Raw genomic sequence first — 19,269 nt, 5'->3', positions numbered from 1 at the left:
GGCGCTAGGACGCAGGCTTTCGGTCTAGGCAGGCACGTACACAAGGGGGGCCCGTGCCCCCCCCCCCCGAAATTAAGACGCATACCCCTCTCCCTCCACGCTCACGCCACCACTTCTCACACACATTCCAAAAGTGACGCCACATCAATGTTGAAACTTGACGGCTACTCGGCGGTCAGCATTTTGTTGCATTTTTCACTTCTCTTGGGTGGCGGTAGTTATCGGCACCTCCTGGGGTGCGAAGGCCAGTTTACTCATCGATTCGGTGCCCACGCAAGTAACTCGAGATGCATTCAGTTGTCACCGTCTATTCAACGGTCACGCGCATCGTTGTTGCTTCGTTAGTTCAACATTCTTCGTCTAGACTGATCCAGGGACCAGGAAAGGGATCCAGTTCGTGGTCAGCTCGTCTGTATGCACGTGGAACGAGTTGCGGCCACAGACAATGCCAATTGCGTTTAACTTTTCTTTTTGTTTCATTATTTCCTCGAGTGACGGCTCGCCGCGACGCTGACAGATCCTCTGAACCACATACTCCGGATATGGGTTAAATAAGGTGAAAAATAATATAATGCTAGGCAGTGTCCATCATAAAACCTAGCAATAACCCTTAAACTTATAGGCAACCTGACTGTCACCCGTTAACTCGTCTGGTTTATCCCTCATTGTAGAGCTCTTTTCGTGCAAAATTCCACACTGAAACAAGAATCACAAGGAGTTGAGAAATTCAGCGATCTACTAAGGGAGAGAGCCAAGGCAAGAGCCAAGCAGGAATTAAAAGCGAAAATTAGCAAATTTAACTGTTGTTTTGAAAATATTTATGGATCAACATATCTTTATTTAAAAAGTACGTAGAACAGAAAGAGGAAGTGGAGAACAGTTCAGTGTGTTCTGCATAACACTTCTACAGTTATCATTCGAGCAGCCTAACGCAGCCACTTCTCTGCTGTGCTTATGTAGGTGTTTTTCTAACCTTGGTGGGTGTAGTACGTCTAGAATCGCAGCGTCCTGCTCCCTGCGTGGTTGTACGGGACTGGCAGCCACGCATCGCTACTTAACTTCCCAAACAACAATACGAGTCGGTTGTGGCACTTAATTTGGTAGAGCAGTAAACGAGGGATCCAAAAGAACTGTGATTGTTCCGCAAATATATATTTCTCTGTAAATTGTCCAGGGCTAATTCAAAAACGCTACTATAATAGGATGCAAATTAAGTCTGCAGCGAAGCCCAGCCCACGCCCTCATAACCGCTGTTAGGGATGACCGGACACCGTGGGTGCTACGTCATCCCCTTACCCTCTCATGGTCGTGGCACCGTGGGTGCTACGTCATCCCCTTACCCTCCCATGGTCGTGACACCGTGGGTGCTACGTCATCCCCTTACCCTCTCTTGGCCGGACCCCACGGGGCCGGAGAGGTCATTTACCCGACCTTCTCCCCGGATTCGTCGAAAAGAGGATCGACTTCTCCTGCCCGTGCTCGGTTTTGCAGGAGGAGGGGCCCTCTCTCGGTGCCTGTCACGTGTCATCGACGGAAGCAAGATCTCGCCCACACTTGTAGAGAGCCTATTTAAGGAGCTCCGAAATGTACTTTTGAGATACTTCATACTTCATGCTCTTCTTATTTTATTTCAACTACCTTTGAATAAACAGTGCAAGTTTCGCACTAGCAAATCGTCTAGCCCCTGCTTGGTCACCATGATCTACCAGATGCCTGCAGCCCGCCGACAACGCCACGCTACCCAATAAGTAATGTCGGTCGAGCTTCAATAGGCAGGCGCCGCTACTTCTCGGCAGCAGCACGGTACGCTACCCTGGAGAACGCAACAAACTGGCTGGCAGCGATTGGGATACGGAATCCTGCAGACCCCAACTTGGACAACTACAAGATCGTAGCCTCTTCGTCCTGGCGACAACGTTCGGAAGGAAGGTGTCTGGATCATGACTGCATATGGTGAGTGCACGGCTTTTCTTCACTTAGATATCACTTGGCTTTTACGTATTTTTTGGAAAGTACATAGCTGTGATTTTTTTTAAACCGTTGACGGAAGTTTGAGTACGTCAATGTTGTACAGAGTGAAGGTTTAGCAGCACTAAGGGCAGCCATGAACTTGAAGGCACTAAAGAAGCCGGAATTGTTGAGCTTGGCCAAAGAGTTGGGCCTCCAAATTGCCGAATCAAAGAGAAAGCCGGAGATCATTGAGGCGATCGAAGCGACCGGGGCAGACGACGAGGAACTGACAGAATGCCTCGAGAGCATTAAAGAAAAAGAAGAAGAGCGTAAGCGCCTAGAGGAAAAAGAAGAGCGCGAGCGCGCCGCACGTGAGGCCAAAGAAGAGCGCGACCGTGTTGCACGCGACGCACTCGAAATGAAGCGCCTAGAGATTGAGCTTCTGAAAGCACAAAATAGCGAAAGACCTAGCACAGAGCCACGTGAAAGCGAGCGCAGAATGACAGATTTGATGGCACCCTACGCCGTAGGAGGGGACATAGGTCTTTTTCTGGTGTAGTTTGAGCGCATGTGTGAGAAGGCAAAATTCGCGAGAAACACGTGGCCGAAACGCTTGCTAACGTTACTGCCACGTGAGGTAGCTGATATTATCGCCCACATGGGGAAAGAAGAAGCAGAGGACTTCGATGAAGTCAAAGCAAATCTGCTTAAAAAGTACAGATTATCAGCGGAAGCATTCAGGCGGAAGTTCAGGGAAGTCGAGAAGACCAAGAGTGAGTCATATTCAGATTTTGCATACACCTTGGAGGTAAACCTGAAGGAATGGCTCAGAAAAGAGGGTGCGCTCGGCGATGCCGAAAAGACAATGCAGTGCGTTGCCTTAGAACAGTTCTACCGCCGGCTGCCAGTAAACATCAAGCATTGGGTTCAGGATAGGCCAGGCGTAGACACTATCACGAGGGCGGCCAATCTCGCTGAGGAGTACGTAACCCGCCGTGCGTTCGAAGGCAACGAAGCTCCTAAGGAGGAGATGAATAAATGCAGACCCGACACGCCAAAACGATGGTAAATGTCGAGTCGGTATAAAACAAAGGAAAGATCAGATTCAGGGAAAAGTAGTGACGAGGACAGCGAAGGAGAAAAGGAGTCACCCGAACAGAGGGCAGAAAAGCAAAAGAAAAAATTGGAGGACGCTTAAGCTTCGCCTTCAAGAGTGGAACGCGACAGCGTTCCCATCGACCCGCCAAGGGGTGTAAGACAATGCGCTACGGCACAGGGATCACTTACGAGGCGCCCCGCATCGGACTTTGCGGCCACCTATCACACGGAGAGCGTCGAGCAACGCAGCGTTCGGCGCGGCAACGAAACGTGCGCCTGAGCAAACGGAACGAACCAAAGAACTCGGTGTCTCGGAGGGGGAAACGATCTACGCCAGCCAAACGTCGTGATCGGCACGGGCAGAGAGATGGATAGATAGTGATCTAAAGAAAGGAACGGCGCTTGATTCTGCAACCCGCGTGGGAGCACGGCGAAGCGTCGTCAGGGGAGAGGGAGTCGGAGCCGCGACGCGCCTGGCACCGGTCCGCGCACAGCCCCAATGCGCGCATGGCGCGCCACCTGTCGGGGCAGCGCCGTACATTGAGAGGAGGGGGTCTTCTGTGTTTGCCGCAAGATGGCTCTGCGTGTGCGGTAAGCGCAGAAGAAATGTAGCGGAAACTTACTTCGCTACTCGTGTAAATGCGACTTCTGTAAGTTACATGCTCATAATTACCGATATACACCGCAGTATAACTTTCTACGGCAAGTTTTTAAGGCAACACCGCGTTCACTAGAAGCGCGTTTGTACCGCTTTCAAGCGTCGAACTCGTGGCTGAGTGGTAGCGTCTCCGTCTCACACTCCGGAGACCCTGGTTCGATTCCCACCCAGCCCATCTTGGAAGTTGCTTTTTATTTATGAAGTGCCTGCCCTGATTTATCGCTCACGGCCAACGCCGCGGACGCCGACACCGACGACACCGGCTTTTCTGCGACACGAGCTCCTTAACGTTATCGCGTTAAAAAGGCTTTCGAGGCCAAGAAACCAGTAGTTTGTTACAACTGCCGGCAAACTGGGCATATCTCCGTGGGATGCAGTAATCCCAAACTAGTGTTGATGTCACTAAGTAGTAACGCAGAGAATCTGAACTTGCTCGAACCGCACATTCGAGACCTCGTGGTAAACGGCAAACCGTGTAGAGTGCTTCGCGACTTGGCAGCCACAATGGACGTAGTGCATCCGTCGTACGTAGAGGCAGGCCAGTTCACGGGGGAATGTGCTTCGATAAGGCAAGCCGTAGAGGCCTCCAGTGTTTGTCTCCCGGTGGCCAAAATTCGTATTGAAGGCCCTTTCGGAGTACTGGACACTGAAGCCGCCGTCTCGGCACATCTTCCACCTCAGTATTCATATTTGTTTTCTAACAAATCTGAAGATTTGCTACGACGCAGGGGAATCGGGTTTAGTGAAGGGATAGTGCAAGCCTCAACTCGTTCCAAGGCACGGGAGCTCGCGGCCAAGGCAGTGTACGAGTGTCCAGTAATGGAGGGAACAGGTTTGAAGGAGGATTCGTCCACCAGTACCGAACCGGACGGCCCTATAGGGGATGATGCGGAAGGTACGCCAGCTAATGAAGAAGTCAGGAAAGCAGCAGAGCCTGAAATGTCTCGCGAGGCAGAATGCAGGCAAAGGTTATTGAATATAAGCCCTGCCACATTGATCGCTGAGCAGGAAAAAGATTCCACCCTGCGTAACCTAAGGCCTGACGCTAAAGAAGGTGTAGCCAAACAGAACGTGAAGTTCCTAAAGAGGGCAGGCGTCCTCTATAGAAAGTACACCAGGCGAAAGGGAGTGAAATTCGACCAACTCGTGGTGCCGCATCCCTATCGTGAGCAGCTCCTGCACCTGGTTCACGGGGGCTTTTGGACAGGGCATCTGGGCATTCGTAAAACAAAGGACCGCTTATTGCAGGAATTTTACTGGCCCGGCTGCTTTCGAGAAATAGAAGCATTTGTAAGAAGCTGCGACACATGTCAACGCATAGGCAAGCCCGGAGATAAGGCTAAAGCGCCAATGAAACTTGTTCCCATTAACACGGAGCCATTTCGCAGGCTCATAATAGACACAGTGGGACCACTTCCTGCGACGCACTCTGGCTGTCGACATATTCTTACTGCACTATGCCCCGCAACGAAATTTCCCGAGGCAGTGCCTCTCAAGGAACTAAACTCGGCGGAGATCGTCAACGCGCGTTTATCTATCTTCGCGCGAGTAGGGTTTCCTGCAGAAATCCAGTCAGATCAAGGATCCGTCTTTACGAGCGCACTGACCTCGACGTTTCTGGAAAGGTGCGGTATTAAATTATCCATAGCTCAGTGTACCACCCGCAGTCAAACGCGGTAGAGAAAGACCACTCAGTCATGAAACGGCTTTTGCGAGCCCTTTGTTATGAGCACAAAGCCGATTGGGAGAGTTGCTTGCCTGCAGCAATGTTCGCGCTTCGAACTGCACCGCATGAATCAACAGGTTTTTCACCTTCAGAGCTCGTCTACGGACGCTGCCTTCGCTCCCCTCTCCGCATTATTCGAGAAGCCTGGGAAGGCCGGGCAGACGATCCTTTGGTTGTGGCATACGTGCTAGAGCTGTTGGACCGTCTGCACGCTTCCCAGGAATTAGCAGGGCAGGAAATGCGTAAGGCACAAAGCAAGGCTAAGCATTACTATGACAGGACGGCTCGCACGCGACGCTTTGAAGTGGGGGAAAAGGTAATGATCCTGAAACCCTCGTTGAAAAACAAACTAGAGGTTCAATGGGAAGGACCGGTTGACATAATTCAGAAATTATCTGAAACAAACTACGTAATCACGGTACCGGGAAAACGAAGGACACAAGTGTACCATAGCAATCTACCTAAACCCTACAGGCAGCGGGAAGTCATTGTAAACATGTCCCTTAACCAACCTGAGGAAATGCCTGTCGACTTTCCAGAGTTACCAGCAGTGACGGAGACAAAAGACATTGACGAGACCATGGATAAGTTAGTCGAAGAGGCGGAGTTGAATCCAATTCAGCGGGCCGAACTGAGGGAACTCGTGTTTGAATTTAAAGACGTATTTTCAAACACACCGGGCAGGACGACTGCGATCGTTCACGATATCGAGTTAACCTCGTCGGACCCTGTTCGTTCGAAAGCTTATCGCGTTTCGCCTCATCAACGTGAAGTCATGACCGCTGAAATAAACAAGATGTTAGAGTTAGGTGTAATCGAGCCAGGAGAGAGTGATTATACCTCACCTCTTATCTTGGTTGAGGTCCCAGGAAAAGAGCCGCGGCCATGTATCGACTACCGCAGGCTCAATTTAATCACGAAGGACCAGACTTATCCAATACCGCATATCGAGGAAAGGCGTGAGAAAGTGAGCAGTGCTAATTTCATTTCTACGCTCGATTTAGTCAGAGCGTATTGGCAGGTTCCGTTGACCGAGAGAGCAAGCAGGCTTGCAGCGTTTATTTCCCCGATGGGAACCTTTCGTCCGAAAGTCCTGAGTTTTGGATTGAAGAATGCGCCATATTGCTTCTCTGGCCTTATGGACCACGTGCTACGAGGAATGGAGGACTTTGCACTTCCCTGTCTCGATGACATAGCTATCTTTTCTTCATCATGGGCGGAACATATGCAAAACCTGCGAACCGTGTTGTGTCGGCTACGAGAGGCCAACTTAACTGTTAAGGCTCCCAAATGCCAATTAGGGCGCGCGGAGGTAGCTTATCTAGGTCATGTAATAGGGCAAGGCCATCGTCGGCCTTCCGAGGTTAAACTGACCGCGATAGACAACTTCCCGCAACCACGCACCAAGCGGGACATCAGATCATTCCTTGGCTTGGCGGGTTATTACCAAAGATATATTCCGCGGTATTCCGAGATTGCGAGTCCTTTAACAGATGCTCTCAGAAAAACAGAACCACAAACGGTAAAGTGGGATGACGCAAAAGAAAAGGCTTTTAGTATGCTGAAGAACGCACCAACGAGTCAGCCAGTGTTGAACGCGCCCGACTACTCTAAGCCATTCATTCTTCAGTGTGATGCCAGTGACAGGGGTATAGGGGTGGTGCTCTGTCAAAAGAAAGATGACGAGAACGAACATCCTGTACTGTACGCCAGTAGAAAGCTTTCAGTTCGTGAGGAAGCATACAGTGCATCAGAAAAGGAATGCGCCTGCGTAGTTTGGGCGGTACAGAAGCTAGCTTGCTATTTCGCTGGCTCAAGATTCACCATAGAGACTGATCACTGTCCCTTCACATGGCTGCAGTCCATGTCTACGAAAAATGGTCGTCTTTTGCGCTGGAGCTTGGCTCTTCAACAGTACACCTTCGATATTCGCTACAAGAAGGGTAAGCTTAACGGCAATGCCGACGGTTTAAGTCGTTGCCCCTAGAGTATCGAAAGCCCCATGCTCATCCGGGTTTCCGTGGCTTTTTTTCGTGCATTCATATGTTTTTCCGAAGTGAAGCCGATTGTTAGCTGATTTTAATAACCACGTCCTAACGCTTTCAAGAAATGGCTGTTTTTAGTGTTGAGGGGGGGAGGACGCGCGTAGGAAATGGGAAAGGTGTAGCGGGTTTTCTTTTTTTGTTAAATGCCGGGTGTTTGGGATCGCGACACTGGAGCGATCGGATGGGAACTCGGCGCTGACGCCCGTGGTTGTACCTGGGTCGCAAGCCCCAAGGGTAGCGTTGGCCTGGCGGCCTGGGGTACAACTGGAAGCATCCGAAGGTCCCGGCAAAGCATGAGTCGACTGGTAACAACGAAACAACTTGTTTATTTTAACATCGCAAAGAGTTGGCGGTCAGGTTTGACCGAAGTAGAGAGACGGGAGAGCACTTCACTCAACAGAAGAAATCGGAGCCCTCCTTTTGGCGTCCGGGGGCAGCTGTTTTTATACTCTCGCAGTTGAGGGCAAGAAGGAACCCCTCAAAAGACGAGCACGTGAATGTACAATGGGCTAATGGTGACGCACACTGTCGTAGCGATGCCGTAGCACCATGTCGAGCACGATCTCGTAGCACCCTGTCGTGGCGCTGCCGGTCGGACACAATGACTGTAATGAGAGGATGGTCCCTGCTTTGGCATCGCCTGTTTCGGGCACAATGACTGGAACGAGATCCCTGCTTTGGCATCGCCTGTTTCGGGCCCAATAACTGGAATGAGATCCCTGCTTTGGCATCGCATGTTTCGGGCACAATGACTGGAACGAGATCCCTGCTTTGGCATCGCCTGTTTCGGGCCCAATAACTGGAATGAGATCCCTGCTTTGGCATCGCCTGTTTCGGGCACAATGACTGGAATGCGAGGATGATCCCTAGGCGGTCGCATCGCCGCAGTCGCGCCTGGAAACACCTGGCGATGAGTGTTGCGGCGACGACGATCGGGCCAAAATGTCTGCCGCCCCACCGCAGTCGCGCCGGCAAAACCACGTGTCGCAGGCGAAACGCAACAGACCGCCCCGCCGGGGGAAGGAGATCCCGATGGACAGGGGACTGCATCCGCTGTCCGGAGGGATGTCGCTCGATGATGCTCATAACCGAAGTCGGGCGTCCCTTGACGTTTCTTGAGCGCAGCGCACAGAGAAGGCCTCGTTCTCTCGTTCAGGTTCGCACGGGACACTGCAAAGTGACTTCGGGAGAGTTCACATTTTTGTTCTCGTTCCCGGCAAGCGTTAGAACTACGCTGAAACTCAACCGCTCAGTCAGCAAGCACGGCACAACCCTCACTAAGCCCTGCCAGGCTCTTTCCCCTTTTTATACCACTGCCTAGTTCCTTACAGTAGTCTAGCATCACTCAGAACGCGTCCACAAATTGAAAAATTGCACTAGAAAGCATATCATCACTTTGAAACACTAAACAAAAGCAATATGTTAAAAAAAAAATCCTGCCTCAGGAAGAAAAACATCAGTAACAAACAATTTTGAGGCTGATTCCTACGTTAGGGGCTTCGACTTAAGCCATCGGCGTTACCGTTGAGACTCCCCTTTTTGTAACGCACCTCAAAGGAATATTGTTGTAAAGCGAGGCTCCAGCGCAGGAGGCGGCCATTTTTGGGAGAGATGGTCTGCAGCCATTGGAGAGGGCAGTGATCCGTCTCAATGATAAACCTCGAGCCGGCTAGATAGCATGACAATTTCTGAACGGCCCACACGAGACATGCACACTCTTTCTCGGTGGCGCTATACGCCTGCTCACGACTGGTCAGCTTACGACTAGCATACAGGACGGGGTGTTCTACTTCTCCATTTTCCCGTTGGCACAGTACAACGCCCATGCCTCGCTCACTAGCATCGTACTGAACAATGAACCCTTTTGTATAGTCTGGCGATCGTAGCACAGGCTGGCTTGTTAGGGCACTCTTTAGGGCGCTAAAAGCTCTTTCCTTGGTCTCGTCCCAGACGACTGTTTGAGGCTCTGTCTTTCTTAGAGCATCCGTCAGGGGAGCCGCGATATCAGAGTACCTAGGGATGTACCTCTGATAGTAGCCGGCGACACCCAAGAACGACCGAATATCGGTCTTGGTGCGCGGTTGCGGAAAGTCTCGCACAGCGGCCACTTTTATTTCAGAGGGGCGGCGACGACCCTGACCAATCACGTGACCGAGGTAGACAACCTCGGCCTGTGCTATCTGGCACTTAGGAGCCTTGACTGTCAAGCCCGCTTCGCGCAGGCGGGTTAGCACTGCCCGCAAGTGTGCCATATGCTCAGACCAGGATGCGGAGAATATCGCTACGTCGTCTAGATACGGTAAAGCGAATTCTTGCTGTCCCCGCAACACTTTATCCATGAGGCTTGAAAAACAGTATGGCGCGTTCTTCAAACCAAAACTCAACACTTTAGGACGGAATGTTCCCATTGGTGAAATGAACGCCGCATACCTACTAGCCTCTTCTGTAAGTGGAACCTGCCAATAACCCCTGACAAGATCTAGGGTGGAAATAAACTGAGCGCTACTAACTTTCTCAAGGCGCTCCTCGATGTTAGGGATCGGATAAATTTGATCCTTAGTGATGGAATTAAGCCTGCGGTAGTCGACGCAAGGACGAGGTTCCTTGCCCGGTACCTCAACTAAAATCAAAGGGGAGGTATAATCACTCTCACCTGCCTCAATAACACCGAGCTGTAGCATTTTCTTTACCTCAGCCTCCATAATATCGCTCTGGCGGGGTGACACCCGATACGCCTTGGATCGTACTGGCTCTGTGGAGGTAAGTTCTATATCATGAGTAAGTACAGAAGTCCTACCAGGCCTCTCAGAGAACAGACCTTGAAACTCTTGTAATAGCTGGTGTAGTTCGGTTTTCTGCTCGGGCGACAGCGGTGCTTTACTGATAAGGTCACTAATGACTTGACCGGTGTCTTCCCTGTTCGTCACTGAGCCTAGTCCCGGAAGCTCGACCGGAAGCTCTTCAGGAACGTTTACCATCAGGCACACCACTGCTTCCCTTTGTCTATAAGGTTTGAGCAGATTACAGTGGTAAACTTGCTGTGCTTTCCGCTTTCCTGGCAGACTTACCACGTAGTTAACGTCCGACAGTTTCTGAACAATTCGCGCTGGGCCCTCCCACTGCACGTCTAGTTTGTTGTTTAGCGATGTGCGCAATATCATGACCTCATCGCCAACCTCAAAACGACGGGCCCTGGCTGTCCGATCATAATAAACCTTGGCCCTCTGCTGGGCCTTTGTCATTGCTTCACCTGACAACTCCTGTGCCCTTCTTAAGCGTTCGAGGAGCTTAAGTACGTACTCCACCACGACTGGGTCGTCGCCCCTACCTTCCCACGATTCTCGAAGCATGCGAAGCGGAGATCGAAGCGAGCGACCGTACACCAGTTCAGCTGGCGAAAACCCCGTAGCTGCATGCGGCGCGGTCCGTAAAGCAAACATCACCCCAGGCAGACACAGCTCCCAGTCAGTTCGATGTTCAAAACACAACGCTCTCAACACGCGCTTCATGACGGAGTGGAGCTTCTCAACGGAATTCGACTGTGGGTGGTACACTGAGCTGTGTAACAGCTTTACCCCACACCTTTCGAGAAAAGTTGTCGTCAAAGCGCTAGTAAACACTGTGCCCTGATCTGATTGAATTTCTGCAGGAAAACCAACTCGCGCAAATATGGACAGTAGTGCATTAACTATCTCAACTGAGCTGAGTTCTTTAAGCGGCACTGCCTCAGGGAACTTTGTCGCTGGGCAGATCACAGTCAAAATGTGTCTGTACCCCGTGGCTGTTACCGGCAGAGGTCCCACAGTATCAATAACCAGCCGTCTAAAAGGCTCCGTAATGATAGGTACCAATTTCAACGGCGCCCTCGATTTGTCCCCTGGTTTGCCCACCCGCTGACAAGTGTCACATGTCCTCACGAAATGGTCTGCGTCCCGAAAACACCCTGGCCAATAGTACTCTTGCAAGAGACGGTCCTTAGTTTTCTTAACTCCTAGGTGTCCGGACCACGAACCCCCATGTGACAAGCGCAACAGATCCTGACGATAGCATTGAGGCACGACCAGCTGATCGAACTCCACTCCTCGGCGGTCTAGATACTTCCGGTACAGGACTCCACCCCTTTCCACAAAACGCGCAGTTTTCCTGGCGATACCTTCTTTGACATTGCAGCGCACGTTTTCCAGGCTGCCATCCTTTTTTTGCTCGGCTATCAAAGCCGACCGGCTGACTTTTAGCAACCTATCAAGTCCGTCTGACGTAGGCGCGATGAGCAAATCAGTAGATAGCTCTTCTAACTTTCCCGCGTCGGGCATTTCCTCTCCAGTATCTGGCGCCTTTAACGTTACAGACTCAAGTTTATTCAGTTCGGGCGTGCTCGGAATGTCAGCTTGCTGCGCCTCTGACCCTTTTTCGTTGTTTGATAACGTCGGCCCCGCAACTACCGCCTTTGCAGCGAGCTCCCGAACCTTCGATCTGGTTAAGGCCTGAACACTAGCTTCACCAAACAAAAGCCCCTTCTCGCGCAGGAGGTGATCGGACCTGTTTGAAAATAGGTACGGGTACTGGGGTGGCAGCATAGATGACACTGCCGCCTCTGTCTCAAGCGCTCCGAAAGGTCCTTCAATAAGCACTTTTGCTACCGGCAGACACACGCTATGAGCTTCCACGGCTTGCTTGATCCATGCGCACTCGCCCGTGAACATATGGGGTTCTACGTAAGACGGGTGAACTACATCCATCGTAGCTGCGGAATCGCGAAGCACTCGGCACTCTTTCCCGTTTACGAGGAGGTCTCGCATGTAAGGCTCGAGAAGCTTCATGTTCTCGTCAGTGCTGCCTATTGAAAAAAACACAACTTTTGGTGTTGTTTCCGGACACTGCGCCGAAAAGTGACCCGGCTTCTGGCACGTATAACAAACGCCCGCTCGCCTCATCTCGAACCGCTTTCTGCGTTTGGCTGCCGCCGTCTCTTTACGTCTGGTCGGACTGCTTTCACTCGCATCCGCACTACGCGTGTCCCCCTTTAATCTCATGGGCGTGAACTTCGGCCTCTCAAACTTCGAGCCAAATTCACCCTTTTGACCGTCCTTAGCTCCGCGAGCCCGACGCGTCACAAACTCCTCGGCTAGCTCAGCGGCTCTAGCCACCGTACAAACGTCTGGCCTATCCAAGACCCAGTATCGCACGTTCTCCGGTAACCGACTATAAAACTGTTCTAGCCCGAAGCACTGCAGAACTTTATCGTGGTCACCAAACGCTTTCTCTTCTTTGAGCCACTCCTGCATGTTCGACATAAGCCTATACGCAAACTCTGTATATGACTCACTTCTGCCTTTCTCATTTTCCCGAAACTTCCGACGGAACGCCTCCGCAGACAGCCGGTACTTTTTTAGAAGACTCGATTTCACTGTGTCGAAATCCTCTGCCTCCTCTCTATCCAAGCGAGCGACTACGTCGGCCGCCTCGCCGGGTAACAAAGTGAGCAAGCGCTGTGGCCACGTTTCCCGAGAGAACCCCTGCTTCTCGCACGTTCGCTCAAAGTTAACCAGGAACAAACCAATGTCCTCTCCAAGCTTAAACGGCCGCATCAGGTCAGTCATTTTGAACAATACGCGTTCTCCTGCACCGTGTGCCTGACTTCCATTACGAGCGCGTTCCATCTCTATCTCGAGACGCTTCATTTCCAAAGCGTGTTGATGGTCACGCTCTTCTTTTTCTTTCTCTTTTTGTTCTTTAAGTTCGCGCTCCTGTCTTTTTGACCTCTCCTCAATAGTCTCAAGGCATTCCGACAGCTCGTCATCCTCAGCCTCTAACTCAAGAATAGCCTTTAGCAGTTCAGGTTTTCTTAGTTTGTCTGAGACATCCAGACCCAACTCTCTTGCAAGCTCCAACAATTTCGGTTTGCGCAACGACTTCAAATCCATGGCTGCTCTGAATGCTGCTTTCTCTACTGCTTACTATTGTCTTGCCGCAAACTAACCCGGCAGCAACGACAACCACAATTACCAGCTCTGTTTCTAACACTAACAAAAACCTGGCAAAGCTCAGAAGAAGAAAGTCCCGCACTCACCAAACCTCGCAGGCAGGAATTCCGCGCAGTCGTTCCGCTGCAGGCAACCAGTCGTCACACAGGGCTCGTTGCACTGCTCCCGGATCGTCGTTGAGCTGCTCAGCATACAGTCAACTGCATCTCTTCGCTGCTGGCCTCCGTTGTCGCGATCTCACCGCTGGCAGACAGTTGTCTCGGATCAGACCGCTGCCAACCAGATGTTTTGATCCGACTGCTGGTACGATCTGTTGGGAACTCGGCGCTGACGCCCGTGGTTGTACCTGGGTCGCAAGCCCCAAGGGTAGCGTTGGCCTGGCGGCCTGGGGTACAACTGGAAGCATCCGAAGGTCCCGGCAAAGCATTAGTCGACTGGTAACAACGAAACAACTTGTTTATTTTAACATCGCAAAGAGTTGGCGGTCAGGTTTGACCGAAGTAGAGAGACGGGAGAGCACTTCACTCAACAGAAGAAATCGGAGCCCTCCTTTTGGCGTCCGGGGGCAGCTGTTGTTATACTCTCGCAGTTGAGGGCAAGAAGGAACCCCTCAAAAGACGAGCACGTGAATGTACAATGGGCTAATGGTGACGCACACTGTCGTAGCGATGCCGTAGCACCATGTCGAGCACGATCTCGTAGCACCCTGTCGTGGCGCTGCCGGTCGGACACAATGACTGTAATGAGAGGATGGTCCCTGCTTTGGCATCGCCTGTTTCGGGCACAATGACTGGAACGAGATCCCTGCTTTGGCATCGCCTGTTTCGGGCCCAATAACTGGAATGAGATCCCTGCTTTGGCATCGCCTGTTTCGGGCACAATGACTGGAACGAGATCCCTGCTTTGGCATCGCCTGTTTCGGGCCCAATAACTGGAATGAGATCCCTGCTTTGGCATCGCCTGTTTCGGGCACAATGACTGGAATGCGAGGATGATCCCTAGGCGGTCGCATCGCCGCAGTCGCGCCTGGAAACACCTGGCGATGAGTGTTGCGGCGACGACGATCGGGCCAAAATGTCTGCCGCCCCACCGCAGTCGCGCCGGCAAAACCACGTGTCGCAGGCGAAACGCAACACGGGTGTGTCTTGGGGGAGAGTGGCCTTGTGCTCGCTGCTTTGTGGTTGTGGGTCCGGCACTGTTCTGGAGTGATTGCTTGCTCACGCAGGAGACGAAAAGTTGCGAGACCTGCTTGCAAAGACCAATTTCACCGGACCGGACCAAGTAGAAAAGTCACAAGAGCGCCACGAGGACGGATGACCACTCCCCGGAATCTACCTGCTACGAACGAAGGGTTCGTGACCTCTACGGGGAATCCTGATACCGAAACGCCGATCCCTCGTACAGCGGCTGCTGGCCCCTACACGTCGGGATCTTCCTCCCCCGCCAGAGATGCTGTTAGGGATGGGCGGACACCGTGGGTGCTATGTCATCCCCTTACCCACTCATGGTCGTGGCACCGTGGGTACTACGTCATCCCCTTCCCCTCTCATGGTCGTGGCACCGTGGGTGCTACGTCATCCCCTTACCCTCCCATGGTCGTGGCACCGTGGGTGCTACGTCATCCCCTTACCCTCTCTTGGCCGGACCCCACGGCGCCGGAGAGGTCATTCACCCGACCTTCTCCCCGGATTCGTCGAAAATAGGATCGACTTCTCCTGCCCGTGCTCGGTATTGCAGGAGGAGGGGCCCTCTCTCGGTGCCTGTCACGTGTCATCGACGTAAGCAAGATCCCGCCCACACTTGTAGAGAGCCTATTTAAGGGGCTCCGAAATGTACTTTTGAGATACTTCATACTTCATACTTCACGCTCTTCTTATTTTATTTCAACTACCTTTGAATAAACAGTGCAAGTTTCGCACTAGCAAATCGCCTCGCCCCTGCTTGGTCGCCATGATCTACCGGATGCCTGCAGCCCGCCGACAACGCCACGCTACCCAATAAGTAATGTCGGTCGAGCTTAGATAGGCAGGCGCCGCTACTTCTCGGCAGCAGTACGGTACGCTACCCTGGAGAACGCAACACCGCCAGCCATTGTTCCTCCGCGACGCTGCAAATAATTCGTACTTCAAGCTTTTCCTGTCACCCAAATAAGGCGGTAACCACAAAAATGAAAATATTAGGGGGTAATTTTGTACCATTTCCCTCGCTTATTATAGTGGAATGGCCAAAGCCTTATTCTTTATTGAACTGAAATAACATGCTTGAAATGACAACTATTTATTGTCAAGTTTCACTTCAGTTGGTAGTGAAGTTTCAAGAGTAAAACTGGTTCAGCAGCGAAATGAACGGCACCGCAGACTCCATACACTTTGCCCATGTCTGTTGCACATCTCATTGCTTCCGCCGATGAAATGACTCTTCAAGAGCAGCACACGCTCCGGAGGAATCAAGTACGACGCTACTTTGAAAACGCCGCATGACGACGATTTTGTTTGCTTCTGTGATTGGCTGACAAAGTAACACAACCCTGCGCGGTTTGTGTGCCTTGGTTGCCAACTGCTGTTTTTTTTTAAGTTGTATATTCTACTAAAGTAATCTTTATTTTACACTTTGGCGTCTTTGCTTGTTCTTGGCAGCGTTCTTCCTGCGCTTCTTTCCTGCACAAGTCCATTTGACGTAGTAGCTTGTTTGCCAAGTAAAGGAGAGGTATATAGCACAGGCGTACCTCTAAAATACACCTTATTTCATTTCTCTTTTGTGGGTTTACGCATTTTTATGGCAAATGGTGGACGTTATTCACATTTGTATTAGTAAACGTACACCCCCCCCCCTCATTTGCATAGAAGTTACCTTGGGTTGCCCCCCCCCCCCGAAAAAAAAATCCTGGGTACGTGCCTGGGTCTAGGCACCACTAACGGTCCCTCCCCTTTTAAAGCGACTTCTGGGAAAGAAGACCACGTAGACGGCGTGGGTCATCAAACTGACATGAACCAACGTCCAGAGGAGCCCATAAAAGGGGTCCAAAGTGCGCGGTCAGAGGACAGCACCGAGAGCCGGCACACGTGATTGCCGCTTGTCGACGTCACTCTTCGCGCTGCGCCCCAGCCGCAGTGTTTCTGCGCGCGCGCGCCCGTCTCGTCGAGTTGGCGCTAATGGGCGGGCGGTGTAATAATAGCGTACTCGGCGGCGCCGGATCGGTCGTGAGACCACAACGCCCTCTGACTTTTGACGACCTTAACGCGACCGTCGCTTGCCGCGCCGCAGACGCCCTCTAGTTTCCGCCTCGGGCTCTTCCGCCCCAGCTGTCATTTCTGTATTTTTTGCATCGTTTTCGGCGCATCCGGCGCGGCCGCACGCAGCTGCACGCGCGTCGGCCTGGTGACAGCGGCCGCTGGCGAAGAACAACACCACGCCCGAAGGCCCTTCCCGGCGCCCTTCCCACCCGTGCCGCCGCCGCCGCTAACGGCACACGCGCACGGGCCATGGCGCCCTAGGTCGGCACTGAGGGACGCCACCGGGTAAGCCACGTGCTTTTGTCACGCTTCTGCCGCACGCTATTCGTGTCGTGCGTCTCGTGTGGGCCCTGCTCGAAGCAAGGGTTCTCCTAGCAGGGCATACTGTAAATCTGTGCAACGCGCGCTCGACGCGAAGCTGACCGATGCTTTCGGTTGCGCGCACACCTCAGACGGCCCGCCGACAGTCATCGGCTTTCACTCCCGGTATTGTCTATCGTGGCGCGCAATTGTGAGCATCGTTAACAGTGAGTTAGGAGAAAATATGTGGCAACTGTTGTTCCCTTAGCGTGCCACTAGGAATCGGGGGGCCGTATTCATAAAGTATTTCGTACGAAAGAGGTTTACAAGAAAACGTGTGGGCCAGTCGTGATGAAGGGCATAAAATTAGTGAAGGTGGCTGGCCACGCAGGGAAAAACAGTGGTCGCCAAAGGAAAGTGTTGTGAATTCGGTCGCGTGGGCCGGAGATATTGTAGGGTCTCTTGTTTTTAAGAAATGGGGCCGAATTTACAGTTTCTTGGTTTGAATTCACAAAGTTTTTCATTCGTAAGTGCTAGTTTTCAGTGGCCGGTCGCCTTCGCTATTAATATGTCCAGAAACATGATTGACTGAAATTCCTACTTAAGAACAATTTTAGTGTAAGGGGTTTTTGTGAACCCGGACCCTGTTTTTCATTAGCCAACCGCTTTCTCTATTACTATATTCGGTATCACGATTAGCCGGAGTTTCCACTTTCCCGTCTGCCACCTATACTTACGAAACGGTCTATAGGGCACCAAATACTTTGGGAATACGTTCTCTAACACACGAGCCCGTAGTTATTTCATTTGGTGAGAAGCAGAGACGGATCTGTAGGCATTTTCTTGTTACGCAGGCAACTCTTGATAAAGAAAATAAGCAAATTATGGAGTCAATCGCTTACGACGCCTCCTCCATTGTCGCATTATTTCAGCTATAGCAGGACATGTAATGAGGAGGGAAGATAACCGATGGTCATTAAGGGTTAGCAGGGGGCGGCAGAAAGTTAGGTGGGCGGATGAGATTAAGAAGTTTGCAGGCATGGAATGGCCACAATTAGTACATGACCGGGGTTGTTGGAGAAGTATGGGAGAGGCCTTTGCCCTGCAGTGGGCGTAACCAGGCTGATGATGATGATGATGATGAGATTAACCTATGGGCTCTGAAACCAAAACTGGTACGACGTTCTCTTCTTTACACATTCGTGATTCTTGCGCACGCGCCTCTCCGTGATAACATAGAACATGTGGTGTGACCGCAGTTGACTCTCCTGGGCGCAGTGCGCTTGCAGTGCGTCACCTGAAAAGGAGGAGGGGAAATTCACCGGTGAACGTCACGTACAAGGGAACAGAGAATCGCAAGGCGGAGGAGTAGGGAGAAAATTTTTGCGCTGTTATGGCTGGTACTTCTTTTTTTTTTTAGTTCGGTACCAACCACAAGTAATCAACAAGCATCGTCGCCGTGACTATATAGTTTATATATCAACCTGACGGTAAAACAACACACTCATTCACTCGCACAGTAATTTCCGGCAGACGAAAAAATAAGTTTGGCGCACTTTACATGCAAAACACGAAACAACACTGTCTATGCTTCGAACACTCTTGATGGCATTGTCGTCGCTAATAGCAGTTCGTGCACTTGATTTTCCTGGTTAAGGTTCTGTCACGTATTCCAACCGACTAGAAACAAAGGCACAAGTGCCAAGCAAAATACACATTTAAATTTCAACAACAAATGCTCAGTAATACAGAATGTCTCTAGAAAACGAACACCGCACGCGCGTTACGAACGCGCAAAGAATAGAAGCAAACTACAAATTCTAACAAGTGCTTAAATTATTATTATTATTATTATTATTATTATTATTATTATTATTATTATTATTATTATTATTATTATTATTATTATTATTATTTTAAGACTATACAGAATTTTTTTTTAATCGCCCGTGTCACCTAGATACTACAATTGCAATTCTGAGCTGTATTGATTGGGACCTTTTCAAGAGTGATTAGCGCTCATCAAGAGTGCATACCGTCATCTTTTACACCGATGGCGAAGCCTTCATCTTCCCTGTGGTGCCGGCGACAGCCTCAAGTGAATTTTGCTATTCCCGGAATCACAAAGAAGGCCAATCATCCATCGCTCGCTCTGAAGCAACTGACGCTCCTATTACTGCACCAGACATATCATGACCGCGTACATATATATATATATATATATATATATATATGGTACGAACTCACCTACCACCTCAACTGCTGCATTCGTCGT

The 19,269-nt window shown here is 51.1% G+C and overlaps 2 protein-coding genes across 6 annotated transcripts in view; one reads left to right on the top strand and one right to left on the bottom strand.

Annotated features, from left to right (window-relative positions):
* The window catches only part of LOC142587325 (uncharacterized), a 231,116-nt gene that overhangs the window by 163,780 nt on the left and 48,067 nt on the right, over positions 1-19,269 (bottom strand). Inside the window, exon 2 of one of the 5 annotated variants that reach the window (XR_012829476.1) lies at positions 18,184-18,291. The exons of the other annotated variants lie outside the window; for them this stretch is intronic. The gene's annotated coding sequence lies outside the window, so the exon portion shown is untranslated. Of the gene's footprint in view, positions 1-18,183; positions 18,292-19,269 lie in introns of those variants that run through there. 5 annotated transcript variants of the gene reach the window in all.
* The window catches only part of stumps (DBB domain-containing protein stumps), a 120,761-nt gene continuing 118,249 nt past the window's right edge, over positions 16,758-19,269 (top strand). The window contains exon 1 of the mRNA XM_075698206.1: positions 16,758-16,979. The gene's annotated coding sequence lies outside the window, so the exon portion shown is untranslated. The remainder of the gene's footprint in view (positions 16,980-19,269) is intronic.

Source organism: Dermacentor variabilis, chromosome 1 (assembly GCF_050947875.1).
Source record: "Dermacentor variabilis isolate Ectoservices chromosome 1, ASM5094787v1, whole genome shotgun sequence".
Classification (NCBI taxonomy): domain Eukaryota; kingdom Metazoa; phylum Arthropoda; class Arachnida; order Ixodida; family Ixodidae; genus Dermacentor; species Dermacentor variabilis.
This window is presented reverse-complemented; position numbering and strand designations above follow the sequence as displayed.